The sequence below is a fragment of the Ursus americanus genome, chromosome 1 (genome assembly GCF_024610735.1).
Source record: "Ursus americanus isolate L20-20 chromosome 1, mUrsAme1.1.p, whole genome shotgun sequence".
Classification (NCBI taxonomy): Eukaryota; Metazoa; Chordata; class Mammalia; order Carnivora; family Ursidae; genus Ursus; species Ursus americanus.
Window position 1 is genome coordinate 9,794,173 of NC_142127.1, and position 17,211 is coordinate 9,811,383.

At 40.1% G+C, this 17,211-nt stretch overlaps 1 protein-coding gene and 1 pseudogene across 6 annotated transcripts in view; one reads left to right on the forward strand and one right to left on the reverse strand.

Annotated features, from left to right (window-relative positions):
* Window positions 1-17,211, reverse strand: part of EPB41L5 (erythrocyte membrane protein band 4.1 like 5) — a 142,806-nt gene that overhangs the window by 51,041 nt on the left and 74,554 nt on the right. The window lies entirely within an intron of this gene.
* Window positions 12,126-16,299, forward strand: LOC123796612 (large ribosomal subunit protein eL31 pseudogene; annotated as a pseudogene).

Genomic DNA, 17,211 nt, shown 5'->3' on the forward strand with positions numbered 1-17,211 from the left:
TCTCGGCTGTCTCTCTCTCTGACCAATAAATAAATAAAATCTTAAAAAAAAAAAGAGCTATTACTGTAACTTGTTTTCATTCTATACAATTTGCTTCACATAGGTAGGGACAAATAAATAATGTGCCACAAAAGTAAAGTAAAATGTTGTTCTATGAAAAGACTAAATAAAGACATGTCTCTAGAGAAAAAAGAACACAAATAAAAAGAAGACAATTTCAGATGTTACTGATAAAGAAATAAAAGATTACCAAATGGGTCCAGTTAAGATGGCGGAGGAGTAGGAGACACCGTTTTCAGCCGGTCCCCTGAGTCGAGCTGGAGAGGTACCAGAACAGCCTAAACAACCACGGAACCAGCCTGAGACGCAGGAAGATACATCTGGATCTCTACAAATGAACATCTCCAGCGCTGAGTATTGAGGTACGAAGCGGGGAGCCATGAAACCGTGCACAGATATCGGAAGATAAACGGAAGGGGGAGGGAGCCGCCGCGTTCGGGCGCCGGGAAGCGGTAGCCACTTGCACGGGGGAGCGGGCGGGCTCGTGGTCGGCACCCGCAAAACAGCAGACTGAGACCGTGAGCCGGGTGCGCGCCACCAGGCATCTCGCGGAACCCCGGAATCCCGGTGTGCTCACTGGATCCAGACTGAGACCGGGAGATCCGGGAGCGCGCGCGGGGCGGCTGGCGGCTGGCGGCGTTAGAAACACAAAGGACAGAGACGCGCAGGCCCTGGAAGTGAGGGCTGGGACGCCGGGTGTGGGGCGCACATCCCGGGACGCTGCAGGGTTGAGCAGCACCAACAGTAACAGAGTTAAAGTGGCCAGAACATTAGTAGAGAACAGGCCGCAATCCCTCTGTTCTGTGACAGAGGCTGAAATTTGGCCGCTGCTGCTCTGACTCTCAGAAGAGGCACAGCAAACAGCCAGGGAAAGCCGCCAGAGAACAAAAGCCTGGAAATACCGGCTCAGGGAGTGCCCATCCCCATCCCCCCTCACAGGGGACACGGAGACTCTACCCAAACAGGGCTGCCTGAGTATCGGCGCGGCAGGCCCCTCCCCCAGAACACAGAAGGCAGGCTGAGAAATCAAGAAGCCCACAACCCGGGCGCCTGGGTGGCGCAGTCATTGAGCGCCTGTCTTCGGCTTAGGGCGTGATCCCGGCGTTCCGGAAAGGAGTCCCTCATCGGGCTCCTCCGCTGGGAGCCTGCTTCTTCCTCTCCCACTCCCCTGCTTCTGCTCCCTCTCTCGCTGGTTGGCTGCCACATAAATAAATAAATAAATAAAATCTTTAAAGAAGAAGCCCACATCCCTAAGATCCCTATAAAACAAGGGGCACGGCCTGGGACCCAGTCAATAATTTGGGCTCTGGACAACCCCGCAACCTCTCCTCATCAGAATGACAAGAAGGAGAAGTCCCTCCCAGCAAAGAAAAGACAGTGAGTCTGTGGCCTCTGCCTCAGAAATAATGGATATGGATGTAACCAAAGTATCAGAAATGGAATTCAGAGTAACGATGGTCAAAATGATGAGTAGAATTGAAAAAACTATTAACGAAAAGGTTACTGAGAATATAGAATCCCTAAGGACAGAAATGAGAGTGAATCTGACAGAAATTAAAAATTCTATGAGCCAAATGCAGGCAAAACTAGAGGCTCTGACGGCCAGGGTCACAGAAGCAGATGAACGGGTTAGTGATTTGGAGGATGGGTTAATAGAGGAAAAAACGAAAATAGAAGCTGCTCTTAAAAAAATCCAAGCCCACGAATGTAGGTTACAGGAGATTACTGACTCAATGAAACGATCCAATGTTAGAATCATCAGCATCCCCGAGTGGGTGGAGAAAAACAGAGGTCTAGAAGAGATATCTGAACAAACTGTAGCTGAAAACTTCCCTAATCTAGCGAGGGAAACAAACATTCGTGTCCAAGAGGCAGAGAGGACCCCTCCCAAGCTCAACCACGACAAACCTACGTCACGTCACGTCATAGTGCAAATCGCAAATATTAGATCCAAGGATACAGTATTGAAAGTGGCCAGGGCAAAGAAATTTCTCACGTACCAAGGCAAAGGCATCAGAATTACGTCAGACCTGTCTACACAGACCTGGAATGAGAGAAAGGGTTGGGGGAGCATATTTAAAGCTATTTCAGAGAAAAACAAGCAGCCAAGGATCCTTTATCCAGCAAGACTGTCATTCAGAATTGATGGAGAAATAAAGACATTTCAGAATTGCCAGTCACTAACCAATTTCATAACCACGAAACCAGCCCTATAGGAGATATTACGGGGGGTTCTATAAAAGTAAAAAGGCCCCAAGAGTGATACAAAACAGAAAGTCACAGCCAATACAAACAAAGACTTTACTGGCAACATGGCAACATTAAAATCATATCTCTCAGTAATCAGTCTTAATGTAAATGGTTTGAACCATCCCATAAACGCCACAGGGTTGCAGATTGGATAAAAAGAAATGACCCATCCATTTGCTGTCTACAAGAGACTCATTTCGAACCCAAAGATGCATTCAGACTGAGAGTAAGGGGATGGAGTACCATCTTTCACGCAAATGGACCTCAAAAGAAAGCTGGGGTAGCAATTCTCATATCAGATAAATTGGATTTTAAACTACAGACTATAGTTAGAGATGCAGAAGGGCACTATATTATTCTTAAGGGAAGTATTCAACAAGTGGATATGACAATTATAAATATATATGCCCCCAACAGGGGAGCAGCAAGATACACAAGCCAACTCTTAACCAGAATAAAGAGACATATAAATAAAAATACATTAATAGTAGGGGACCTCAACACTCCACTATCAGAAATAGACAGAACACCCTGGCAAAAACTAAGCAAAGAATCAAAGGCTTTGAATGCCATACTCGACGAGTTGGACCTCATAGATATATATAGAACACTACACCCCAGAACCAAAGAATACTCATTCTATTCTAATGCCCATGGAACATTCTCAAGAATAGACCATGTTCTGGGACACAAAACAGGTCTCAACCGATACCAAAAGATTGAAATTATCCCCTGTATATTCTCAGACCACAACGCTCTGAAATTGGAACTCAACCACAAGGAAAAATTTGGAAGAAACTCAAACACTTGGAGACTAAGAACCATCCTGCTCAGGAATGACTCAATAAACCAGGAAATCAAAAATCAAATTAAACAATTTATGGAGACCAATGAGAATGAAAATACAACAGTCCAAAACCTATGGGATACTGCAAAGGCAGTCCTAAGGGGAAAATACATAGCCATCCAAGCCTCACTCAAAAGAATAGAAAAATCTAAAATGCAGTTTTTATATTCTCACCTCAAGAAGCTGGAACAGCAACAGAGGGACAGGCCTAATCCACGCACGAGGAAGCAGTTGACCAAAATTAGAGCTGAAATCAATCAAGCAGAAACCAGAAGTACAGTAGAGCAGATCAACAGGACTAGAAGCTGGTTCTTGGAGAGAATCAATAAAATTGACAGACCACTGGCAAGACTTATCCAAAAGAAAAGAGAAAGGACCCAGATTATTAAAATTATGAATGAAAAAGGAGAGGTCACGACAAACACCATTGAAATTGGAAGGATTATTAGAAATTTTTATCAACAGCTATATGCCAATAAACTAAGCAATCTGGAAGAGATGGAATCCTTCCTGGAAACCTATAAACTACCAAGATTGAAACAGGAAGAAATTGATTTCTTAAACAGGCCAATTAATTATGAAGAAATTGAGTCAGTGATAAACAACCTTCCAAATAACAAAACTCCAGGCCCGGACGGTTTTCCTGGGGAATTCTACCAAACATTCAAAGGAGAAATAATACCTGTTCTCCTAAAGCTATTTCAAAAAATAGAAACAGAAGGAAAGCTACCAAACTCATTCTATGAGGCCAATATTACCTTGATCCCCAAATCAGGCAAAGACCCCCTCAAAAAGGAGAATTACAGACCGATCTCCCTAATGAATATGGACGCCAAAATCCTCAACAAGATACTTGCTAATAGAATCCAACAGTACATTAAAAGGATTATCCATCACGATCAAGTGGGATTCATACCTGGGATGCAAGCGTGGTTCAATAGTCGCAAATCAATCAGCGTGATACATCATATCAACAAGAAAAGACTCAGGAACCATATGATCCTCTCAATCGATGCCGAAAAAGCATTTGACAAAATACAGCATCCTTTCCTGATTAAAACCCTTCAGAGTGTAGGAATAGAAGGTACATTTCTCAATATCATAAAAGCCATCTATGAAAAGCCTACTGCAAATATTATTCTCAATGGGGAAAAGCTGGAAGCCTTTCCCTTAAGATCAGGAACACAACAAGGATGCCCACTCTCACCACTATTATTCAACATAGTACTAGAAGTCCTTGCAACAGCAATCAGACGACAAAAAGGGATCAAAGGTATTCAAATTGGCAAAGAAGAAGTCAAAATGTCTCTCTTCGCAGATGACATGATACTCTATATGGAAAACCCAAAAGAAGCCACTCCCAAACTATTAGAAGTTATAGAGCAATTCAGTAACGTGGCGGGATACAAAATCAATGCTCAGAAATCAGTTGCATTTCTGTACATGAATAACGAGACCGAAGAAAGAGAAATTAGGGAATCCATCCCATTTACAATAGCACCAAAAACCATACGTTACCTTGGAATTAACTTAACCAGAGACGTAAAGGACCTATATTCTAGAAACTATAAATCACTATTGAAAGACATTGAGGAAGACATAAAAAGATGAAAAGATATTCCATGCTCATGGATCGGAAGAATTAACATAGTTAAAATGTCCATGCTACCCAGGGCAATCTACACTTTCAATGCTATCCCGATCAAAATACCGAGGACATTTTTCAAAGAACTGGAACAAATAGTCCTTAAATTTGTATGGAAACAGAAAAGGCCCGGAATCTCCAAGAACTGTTGAAAAGGAAAAACAAAGCTGGGGGCATCACAATGCCGGATTTCGAGCTGTACTACAAAGCTGTGATCACAAAGACAGCATGGTACTGGCACAAAAACAGACACATAGACCAATGGAACAGAATAGAGAGCCCAGAAATGGACCCTCGGCTCTTTGGGCAACTAATATTTGATAAAGCAGGAAAAAACATCCGGTGGGAAAAAGACAGTCTCTTCAATAAATGGTGCTGGGAAAATTGGACAGCTACATGCTAAAGAATGAAACTTGACCACTATCTCACACCATACACAAAAATAAACTCCAAATGGATGAAAGACCTCGATGTGAGACAGGAATCCATCAAAATTCTAGAGGAGAACATAGGCAGCAACCTCTACGACATCGGCCAAAGCAACCTTTTTCATGACACATCCCCAAAGGCAAGAGAAACAAAAGATAAAATGAATTTATGGGACTTCATCAGGATTAAGTTTCTGCACAGCCAAGGAAACAGTCAGAAAAACTAAGAGGCAGCCCACGGAATGGGAGAATATATTTGCAAATGACACTACAGATAAAGGACTGATATCCAAGATCTACAAAGAACTTCTCAAACTCAATACACGAGAAACAAATAAACAAATCAAAAAATGGGCAGAAGATATGAACAGACACTTTTCCAATGAAGACATACAAATGGCTAACAGACACATGAAAAAATGTTCAAAATCATTAGCCATCAAGGAAATTCAAATCAAAACCACACTGAGATACCACCTTACGCCAGTTAGAATGGCAAAAATAGACAAGGCAAGAAACAACAATTGTTGGAGAGGATGTGGAGAAAGGGGATCCCTCCTACATTGTTGGTGGGAATGCAAGTTGGTGCAGCCACTCTGGAAAACAGTGTGGAGGTCCCTTAAAAAGTTAAAAATTGAGCTACCCTATGATCCAGCCATTGCACTACTGGGTGTTTACCCCAAAGATACAGACGTAGTGAAGAGAAGGGCCATATGCACCCCAATGTTCATAGCAGCAATGTCCACAATAGCTAAATCGTGGAAGGAGCCGAGATGCCCTTCAACAGATGACTGGATTAAGAAGTTGTGGTCCATATATACAATGGAATACTACTCAGCTATCAGAAAGAATGAGTTCTCAACATTTGCTACAACATGGACGGCACTGGAGGAGATGATGCTAAGTGAAATAAGTCAAGCAGAGAAAGACAACTATCATATGATTTCTCTCATCTATGGAACATAAGAACTAGGATGATCGGTAGGGGAAGAAAGGGATAAAGAAAGGGGGGTAATCAGAAGGGGGAATGAAACATGAGAGACTATGGACTATGAGAAACAAACTGAGGGCCTCAGAGGGGAGGGGGGGTGGGGGAATGGGATAGGCTGGTGATGAGTAGTAAGGAGGGCACGCACTGCATGGTGCACTGGGTGTTATACACAACTAATGAATCATCGAGCCTTACATCGGAAACCGGGGATGTACTGTATGGTGACTAACATAATATAATAAAAAATCAAAAAAAAAAAAAAAAAGATTACCAAATGGGCAAAGGATGTGAACAGACATTTCTCCAAAAAAGATATGCAAATCGCCAATATGCATATTAAAAAATACCTAACATCATTAGCCCCCTGAAAATGCAACTCAAAGCCACAATGAGCTACCTACCATATCCAACAACCAGGATAACTATAATGAAAAAGGTAAGAAAGTTGCTGGTGAAAATATAAAATGGTGCAGCTACTTTGGAAAACAATTTTAACATTCTTCAAGATGTTAAACACAGTTACCATAAGACCCTGCAATTACATTCCTATCAATATACCCAAAAGAACTGAAAACACGTGTTCATAAAAAACAAAAAAATCCTTCCCTGAATGCTGAGAGCAGTACTGACAATAGCCAAAAAGTAGAAACCCAAGTCCCATCAACTGATGGACAAATAAAAGATTATGTACCATATAAGGGAATATATTAAACCATTAAAAGGAATCAAACACTCATAAATGCTACTATATATATATATATATATATATATGTATATATATATATATATATATATATGTATTTTTTTTTTTTTTTTTAATTTAAGTAAGCTCTACACTCAATATAGTGCTTGAACTCACGACCCAAGATCAGGGCACCTGGCTGGCTCAGTCAGCTAAGCGTCTCTTTGATTTCAGCTCAGGTCATGATCTCAGGGTCCTGGGACTGAGCCCCATGTCAGGCTCCAAGCTCAGTGAGGAGTCTGCTTGTCCCTCTGTCCTTCACCCCCATTCGTGCTCTTTCTCTCTCAAATAAAAATAAAATCGTTACAAAAAAAAGTCACATGCTCTACTGACTGAACTAGCCAGGCACTCCAACATGGATAAATCTTAAAAACACTATGCTAAGTGAAAGAAGGCAGAGGAAAAACATCACATATTATATGATTCTATTTACGGGACATTTCCAGAATGAGCAAATTTATGGAGGCAGAAAGATTAGTGTTTGCTAGGACTTGGTGGGGAGGGGAGAATAGGCAGTAAGTGCTAATGGGTAAGGGGTTTCTTTGGGGGATAATGAAAATGTGCTGGAATTATACTGGTGATGGTTGTACACCTTTGTGAATACACTAAAAACCAATGCGTTGTATACACAAAAAGTTTTTAAAAAATACAGTTAGACACTACATTTTCAATCTGTGGCTTTTGGCAATATCTTAGCACACATCCATTTGTCAAGACTTTATGAAGAAATATATAAGGACATTACCTCTTCTATACATCTTCTTTTTTATGGACACTTACCTGAAGCATTCTGTCTTGTTTCCCACTACATTTTGGGGCATTTTAATTTGTTTTTACATATTTATAGTAGATGCTAGCTAAACAAACAAACAAACAAACAAGCAACAAAAACGTCTCCCTATCCCCACTCTCTGAAAATTCCATTTATCTTTCCAGGTTCACTTCCTGTGCACTTAAAAGAAATATATACATGGTTTGATGATTTTTATAAAAATGAAAACATACCCCAGATACTCTACTTGAGTTTATAACTCAACAATGTATTACTTACATACTCAATAACCAAGCACATGGAGAATATTCCTCATTCTTTATCAATTACAGTATGGATGCAGCATACTTTAATAATCTAGTCTTCCACCAACTGACATTCATTCTTCGCACCTCTTTAGAAAGTTCCTATTACACTCCTTTTTACTCTCCACAATCTAGGCCCCACCAAGCTTTACAATTTATGGAGTTGGTACAGTGGGTGTCATTCTAGGTTCTAGGACCAAGCTTTGAGGCCTAGCCTTACCACGTACTAGCAATGTAACTTTGGAGAAGTTATATCCTTACTGTGCCTCAATTTCTTCACTAGCCTAAATACCTTACAGAGTCCTATAAGGAATAAATGTTTTGCTGGAGTAATATTTACTGCTGTAACTCCAGAACAATGAATGCCAGGCATAGAAATACTCAAATATCAGCTTATCGTTATTACCATGCCTCCCCATGAATTCTGTACTCATTACCCAAACTCATTATCCAGGAATGATTCCCTTTGACTCTGCTACTATTAAAATTTTCTTCTGCTGTAGCTCTCTTAGCCCATAATGATTAATTCATACAATGTTCTTAAGTACTCCTCAAAATCTGATGCAAATGTCAGCAAGCCTTCTTAACTTCAACCTTTTACTCTTCCATGACCTTGCTTGCCTAATGACTTAGCATTTATATCAGTTATTTATAAAACGGCCTATCTCCACAATCTGAATGTAAATTTCAGCATTTTGACTACTTCTGCAACACCAAATATGTCAAGATGTGCCTGGCATTCATTCATTCATTTGATCAACTAATATTTGAGTGCCAAGCCAGGCAATGCTCTGGGGATAGAGGAGTAAAAATAAATGTTCTCCTTTGATGAAGCTTACATTCTACTGACAAACACAGAAATGACATAACAAGTAAACATATAATGTAAGATGAAGTGATGTGAGAAAAAATGAAGCAGAGTAAGGAGGATAGGGAATGACAAGGGGGGGGCATGATTATTTTACAAAAAGGTGAGGTTTCTATGATAAGAAACTTAAGGTGTAAGAATGAACCAGAAGAGATTCAAGGGAAGAATTTTCATGTAGAGGTAAAAATACAATGATCCTGAGAGGGAACACACCTGGGTATATTTGAGCAAGTCTTTGGAGGCAGCAAACAAGGTCAAGGCTGACAGATGATAAAGTACAGGAAAAATCATGTTTTTGTCAATACGGGGATTTGGGGTTTTAGTCTCTGTGACATGAGGACCTCTGGAACACCTAAGTGGAGGAATGACATGATCTAAGTTACAAGCACCATGGCTGCCAAGGGGAATATGAGACAGAAAAGGCCCAAAGGCAATGGCTGGAAGACCAGGTAAGAAATAAGGGATGATAATAAACTGACAAAGGGTAAGACTTCAAGTTATATCCAAAGCTATAGTAATCAAAATAGTATGGTACTGACACAAAAATGGACACACAGTTAATGGAACAGAATAAAAAACCCATAAATAAACCCACACCTATATGGTCAATTAATCTTCGACAAAGCAGGGAAGGAACAAGCAATGGGAAAAGGACAGTCCTTTCAACAAATGGTATGGGGAAAATTGGACAGCAACATGCAAAAGAAAGAATCTGGACTACTTTATTATACCATACACAAAAATAAATTCAAAATGGATTAAAGACCTAAATGTGAGACCTGAAATCATACAAAAACCTAGAAAAGAACAAAGGCAGCACCTCTTTGACACTGGCTGTAGCAACTTTTTTCTAGCTATGTCTCCTGAGACAAGGGATACAAAAGCAAAAATAAACTATTGGCACTACAAAATAAAAAGCTTCCGCATAGCAAAGGAAACAATCAACAAAACTAAATGTCAACCTATGTAATGGGAGAAAATATTTGCAAAGGACATATCTGATAAAGGGTTAATATCCAAAATATATAAAGAACTTACAGTAACTCAGCACCCAAAAAAACAAATAATCCAATTAAAAAATGGGCAAAAGACATGAACAGACGTTTCTCCAAAGAAGACATCCAGATGGCCAACACACATGAAAAGATGTTCATCATCACTTACCATCAGGGAAATTCAAATCAATACTACAATGACAAATCATTTCACACCTGTCAGAATGGCTAAAATCACAACAGGTGCTGGTAAGGACGTGGAGAAAAAGGAACACTCATATACTGTTGGCAGGAATACAACCTGGTGCAGCCACTGTGGAAAATTGTATGGAGGTTCCTCAGAAAGTTAAAAACAGAACTACCCTACGATCATCACACTACTGAGTATTTACCCAAAGAATACAAAAACAGTAATTCAAAGAGATACACACATATTTATGTTTATAGCAGCATTATTTACAATAGCTAAGATATGGAAGCAGCCCAAATGTCCAACAACTGAAGAATGGATAAAGAAGATCTGATATAGGGGTGCCTGGGTGGCTCAGTTGTTAAGCGTCTGCCTTCGGCTCAGGGTGTGATCCCAGGGTTCTGGAATCAAGCCCCACATCGGGCTCCCTGCTCCGCTGGGAGCCTGCTTCTTTCTTTCCCACTCCCCCTGCTTGTGTTCCCTCTCTCGCTATTGCTCTGTCAAATAAATAAATAAATCTTTAAAAAAAAAAAAGATGTTTAAAAAAAAAATGATGTGATATATATACATACACATACATACACACACATACACACACAGAGGAATATTATTCAGCCATAAAAAGAATCAAATCTTGCCATTTGCAACAACACAGATAGAGCTACAGAGAATAAGGCTAAGCAAGATAAGTTAGAGAAAGACAAATACCGTCTCATTCTACTCATATGTCAAATTCAAAAAACAAAACAAAGAGGAAAAAAGAGAGACTAACCAAGAAACAGACAGACTCTTAATTATAGAGAACAAACTGATGGATACCCGAGGGGATGTTGGTGAAACAGGTGATGGGGATTAAATAGTATACTTATCATGATGAGCACCAGGTAATATATGGAAGCATGAATCACTATGTTGTACACCTGAAACTAATATTAATACTGCACAGCTGGGGCGCCTGGGTGGCACAGCGGTTAAGCGCCTGCCTTCGGCTCAGGGCGTGATCTCGGCGTTATGGGATCGAGCCCCACATCAGGCTCTTCAGCTATGAGCCTGCTTCTTCCTCTCCCACTCCCCCTGCTTGTGTTCCCTCTCTCGCTGGCTGTCTCTATCTCTGTCAAATAAATAAATAAAATCTTTAAAAAAAAAAAAAAAACACTGCACAGCTGACTAAATGGAATTAAAAGAAAAACTTAAAAAAAAAAAGAAAGAAATAGGGTGGGAGCAGTAGAGATGGCGACAAGTAGTGGATTCTGGATATACATTTTTTAATATTTTATTTTTTGAGAGAGAGAGAGCACACACATGGTGGAGGTAGAGGGATGAGAGGGAGAAGCAGACTCTCAGCTGAGCAGGGAGTCTGAAGTAGGGCTCGATCCCAGGACCCTAGGAACATGACCTGAGCCAAAGGCACTTAACCAAATGAGCCACCCAGGCACCCCGATTCAGGATACATTTTGAAGAACAGACAGAACTTACTGACTAATGGGTAGAGACAAAGAGGAGTCAAGATAATTATTAGAGGGGCGCCTGGGTGACTCAGTTGTTAAGTGTCTGTCTTAGGCTCAGGGCGTGATACCAGGGTCCTGGGATCAAGCCTTGCATCGGGCTCCCTGATCCACTGGGAGCCTGCTTTTTCCTCTCCCACTCCCCCTGCTTGTGTTCCCTCTCTCGCTGGCTGTCTCTCTCTCTGTCAAATAATTAAAATAAAATCTTTAAAAAAAAAAAAAGATAATTATTAGAGGCTATGATCTAAGCCAGTGCTTCTCAAACTTTACTATGCATCATCTTCTCTAAGAGAGCATATTAAAACAGATTGTCAGACCTCATCTTCAGAGTCTCTGATTCAGTAGTTCTGGAGTGGAGCCTGAGACACACTGGCCTACCAACAGGAAAAACAAATTACTGAGCTAGGAAAAACAGCAGAGATGAGAAAAACTGAACAAGGAGTTCAACTCTGAACATATTAAATTTGAGATGTCCCAATATCACCTCTATGGTATTTTCCCCCAAAACCCATGGCTTCAATCTAATCATGGAAAAGTATCACATATATATAACTCAAATTGGAAGACCATCCTACAAAGTATCTGACCAGTGCTCTTCAAAAAGTCATCAAAGTCTGAAGATCACAGATGGACGGGGACTAGATCAGATCTTGGAACATTTTGAAAAGACTGGTAAAATCTAAATAAAGTCCATAGTTTAGTTAGTGGCACTGTATCAATGTTAATTTCTTTCTTTTGGTAACAGTCCCACTGTACCATGGCTACTAGGATGTTAACATTAGCGAAAGCTAGAGGGAGGGTGTGAGAGCTCTCTGCACGATCTTTGAACTTATAAGCCTAAAATTATTTCAAAATAAAATGATTTTAAAAATTAAGATGCCTTTATTAGATATCTAAGTAGTGATGTCATATAGGCAGTTGGATATTAACTCTGAAAACGAAGCAGTCCAGGCTGAGGATATAAAATGAAAAATTACCAGTGTATAAATGGCATCTAAAACCATAACACTAGTTGAGATTACCAAGGAAACGAGTTATTACAGAAGAGGTCCTAAGACAATCTTTAGGGGGCTAGGGAGATAAGGAGAAACTTAAAAAGGGTCTAAAAATGATGGCTAGCGAGACAGAAGACAAGAGAGAGTGGTGTCCCTACGCTAAGTGAAGGAAGCATTTCATGAAGAAGGAAATGACCAAGTTTTCAATGCTAACTTGACTGAAGATTGATGTGGGATTAGAAATGTGGTCATGTGTGAACTAACAAAAGCTCTTTTGGTGGAGGGATAGCATAACACTACGAGATCATGCAGAACCTTTACACAGATTTAAGCAATGCCCCTCCTGAAGACACTTCCATCTCTTACGAAACTGTCATATATTATGCTTTCATGAGAACAAGAAATTTAGTGCCACCTGCTGGAAAACCAGTCATAAATACGTCATCACTGCCCTCTTGAATGCGGCACTCTTGTGCATACACAACCTTCACAGTCATACACAGCAGCTTAGTTGGCAAAGTCTGATTAGAATGCGTTCAAAATAGAATGAGAAGAAAGAGGAGACAGTATTGACAATTCTTTCATGGCAAGGGGTTTGGTATAAGTGGAACAAGGAAACCGAATAGCCAAAAAGGGAGGTAGATTCAAGAGAGGGTTTCTTTTTTAATGATGTTAGATATCATAGACTGTTTCTGTGCTGATGAGACTATTCCAGTAGAGAGGGAAAAATGATGCTATAGCACAAGGGAGAATTGCTGAAATGACGGTACTGGGCACTCCCTAGGAGTCAAGATCTAGTAGAAGAGTGAAGAGGTAGGCTTTATTTTTATTTTTTTAAGATTTTGAGAGAGAGAGCAAGCAGGAGGGAGGGACAAACAGACTCCCCACTGAGCAGATAGCCCAACGTGGGACTTGATTCCAGGACCCTGGGATCATGACCCAAGCCGAAGGCAGACACTTAACTGACTGAGCCACCCAGGTGTCCCAAGAGGTAGGCTTTAAATAAGAGAATGGATAGTTCACCTAGAGGACAACAGGAAAAGCAGAGTATATATGACCAAATGGAGATAAGTCAATTGAGACGATGATGGAATATACTGAAGATCTCTTCTGGTTGCTTATTTTCTCAATAAAATAGGAAGCAAGGTCATTAATGGACAGTGAGGAGTGAGGAAGTGGTGGAAGTTTGGAAGAGAAATTACCACCAGCATCACGTGAGAATGTATATAGATTAAGGAAATGTGATAGGATTTGAGGCAGCACTGAAGACCTACTTGAGCTCAGGCGCCAAAATTTAAAGTGAGACCATTCAACAATGTTGCATTTTACATTGTCCATCTACACGTAGAGTAAACAGAGCTGGATTTAACCAGGATTGAATCCAGGATTTAACTAGATGTGTGCAACAGGAGAAAGGTCAAGAAATGTGAGAGTACGTACAAAGGAGCAATTATAAATAACTGTGTATAAGGAAGTGAGGAATGACGAGGTGCTCTGGTAGGTATTCAACAAGTAATGAGATGAATTTAAAAAGGAGGTATCATGCGGAGGGGTGCCTGGGTGGCACAGCGGTTAAGCATCTGCCTTCGGCTCAGGGCGTGATCCCAGTGTTCTGGGATCGAGCCCCACATCAGGCTCCTCCGCTATGAGCCTGCTTCTTCCTCTCCCACTCCCCCTGCTTGTGTTCCCTCTCTTGCTGGCTGTCTCTATCTCTGTCGAATAAATAAATAAAATCTTTAAAAAAAAAAAAAAAGGAGGTATCATGGGGACCCTGGGTGGCTCAGTCGTTAAGCATCTGCCTTCGGCTCAGGGCGTGATCCTGGAGTCCTGGGATCGAGCCCCACATCAGGCTCCTCCGCTATGAGCCTGCTTCTTCCTCTCCCACTCCCCCTGCTGTGTTCGCTCTCTCACTGGCTGTCTCTATCTCTGTCAAATAAATGAATTAAAAAAAAAAAAAAAAAAGGAGGTATCAACGCAAGCTTCCCCAATCTTTAACTTAAATATTTGCAATGATTGCCTCAGGCCTCCTTACCACACTGAAACTCCTCAGCACTGATCTTCAATGCCTTTCCATGCCATACAAATACTTTTAACTGCTATTGTTCCAACATACCTGTTAAGCTCCACTTAACGTGATAACCAGGATATTCTAAAGTTCCCAAATCTCCCTAAGTCTTTTTAAAGACTTCCAAAGGTTTTGATATTGGCATTCCCAGAAAGAATTAGTGTAAATTGTTGAATGTAGTTCTTATCTCTGAACTCCTAGAGAGTTTATAATTAAATAATCCCTGAAGCTAACAGCTGGGCTACAAACATAGCTGTTACAGAAAATTATTCTATGTAATGGTACATATTCTAGTAGTATTTTACATCCTGGGATGTTTTCCAAAATTTCTCTAACCAGTTTCACAAGACAAATCAGGCCATCAACTGTCTTCCTATTATCATCTCTACCTTTCTTCTTTTTTTTACCCCACCCACCTTTAAATATTAATATTAACAATAATCAGTCATTAGTCAATAGACCAGACCCTTATTAAGGAATCTCCAACTTCTCACAAATCCTAACCATACACTGGTTATAGTTCGTGTCTTCTTTATTAAAATTACTTAAAAACAAAACAAATGAAAATTCCTTCAAGAATAAAAAATAAGATCTGCAGCTGTTAAACCTGTTTTTAAGAGGAGGAGGTATAGGTTTATTACACCACTAAGGGAGTCTTCAGTCACACTCCTGGAGAATGTTGTTCTCCAAGTCAGATATCTCTTCTCTGTGCCAATATAAACAAAATGTTGGCCAGTTGTCAGGAACAAAATGTAAAAGTTCACTTGAGCACCATCACCTAGAATTAAGGCCACAGCTTGTTGTTAGGCACACAAAAGCTTAGGTAATTATCTAATAATAAAAAACTGTGAGAACAATTCCTTCAGGAAAAACAGGAACACTCATTTTTCTGCTTCAGGATAAAAATAAAAATGTATCATTAAAAAAGCCACAGAAAATTTTTTCCTTGCACCAATTTCTTTTGAAATTTTCTCTTCTCTTCACTAATTCTACAAGAAGGCGAATATTATATTCCCCACCAACCCCACATGCTTAAAGCAGCTAAAATGTACACAATAGCAAGAATTGAAGAAATGAAGTTATATAACATATATTCTAGTGAAAGTGACATGCTTCATTGCCCTACTATTTCTGTCGCCAAAGTTAATGTCAAGTGGGTGAAACAAAATTCTCACAATGATTTCACATGACTAAAGTAAAAAGCTAATTTGTATGAACAGAAGATGAGAAATTTCTATGTTCTTCAAAAAAGGGAGCTGAGCATTCCAACCAGGGCCTGCAAAGAAGGAAGAAGAAGAAAGGCCGTTCTGCCATCAAAAAGGCAGTGATCAGAGAACACACCAACATTCACAAGTGGATCCATGGAGTGGGTTTCAAGAACTGTGGCCCTCAGGCACTCAAACAGATCTGTAAATATGCCATGGAGGAGATGGGAACTCCAGAAGTGTACACTGACACCAGGCTCAACAAAGCTGTCTGGGCCAAAGGAATAAGCAATGTTCCATACCATATCTGTGTGCAGTTGTCCAAAAAAACGTAATGAGGATGAAGACTTCACCAAACAAGCTCTACACATTGGTCACCTCTGTACCTGTCACCATTTTCAAAAACCTACAGACAGTTAATATGGATGAGAACTAATCGCTGACTGTCACAAATAAATGTCACAAATAGGGTATAAAATTGAAAAAAAAGGGGGGGTGGGGAGCTGAGAAAAAATACTATACGATTCATAATAGGCAGAAAGGATCTGACAAATCACATTTTATACTAAGACAAAAGCATAGAGAGAGAGGCACACAGAGAGAGACAGAGAGAGAGACACACACACACAGAGGTTTCCCTCCCCCAGAAGGATCTTCAAATTCTATTCATGTATAAGCATCTCACATGGAAGCACTGACAATTCTGGAATCTGATGATGTGGTATAGTTTATGTTAAAATACAGGAAGGAAGTATGTGGTGGTAAAGAGATTAAGTGCTATTGGATTTTATTTTTGCAAATTCATATGATTAGCCCTATATACCAAGGATATAAAATAAATTACCGCAACTTAATATTACTATTTTCAGACCCAATATTCAAAGCCTAACACACACAAAATAATGGTCTTTCAAGCAATGAACTATGGTTTAGAAATGAAGCATATGCCCCACCAAAACAGTTAAAGTACCATGGTTCAAATGATTACTGCTCCCACCATCAGTACATAGTACATGCTGCACTAATATGGACAACCATCTCCCCACTTTTTCAGTTTACATCTGTGAATACATAATCAAGGGATCAAAGCTGAGGATTACTCTTCTCATTCCTGTGAGCCAGTCATCACAATACTCTTCTTTCCCCTGAAACCCAAGACACTGAAATCCTCCACTCCTTTCCACCACCCTCTTCAGCTATTTTCCTGTTTTGGCAAGATGGAAAGATGAAATGAATGACATCAGGATACATAAAAGTGATAAAGCAAGACTATTAATCAAAATAATTATTAGCATATCAACCAAGTAAATATGTATAAATCTAGTAAATTAAAAAAACTACCATAATT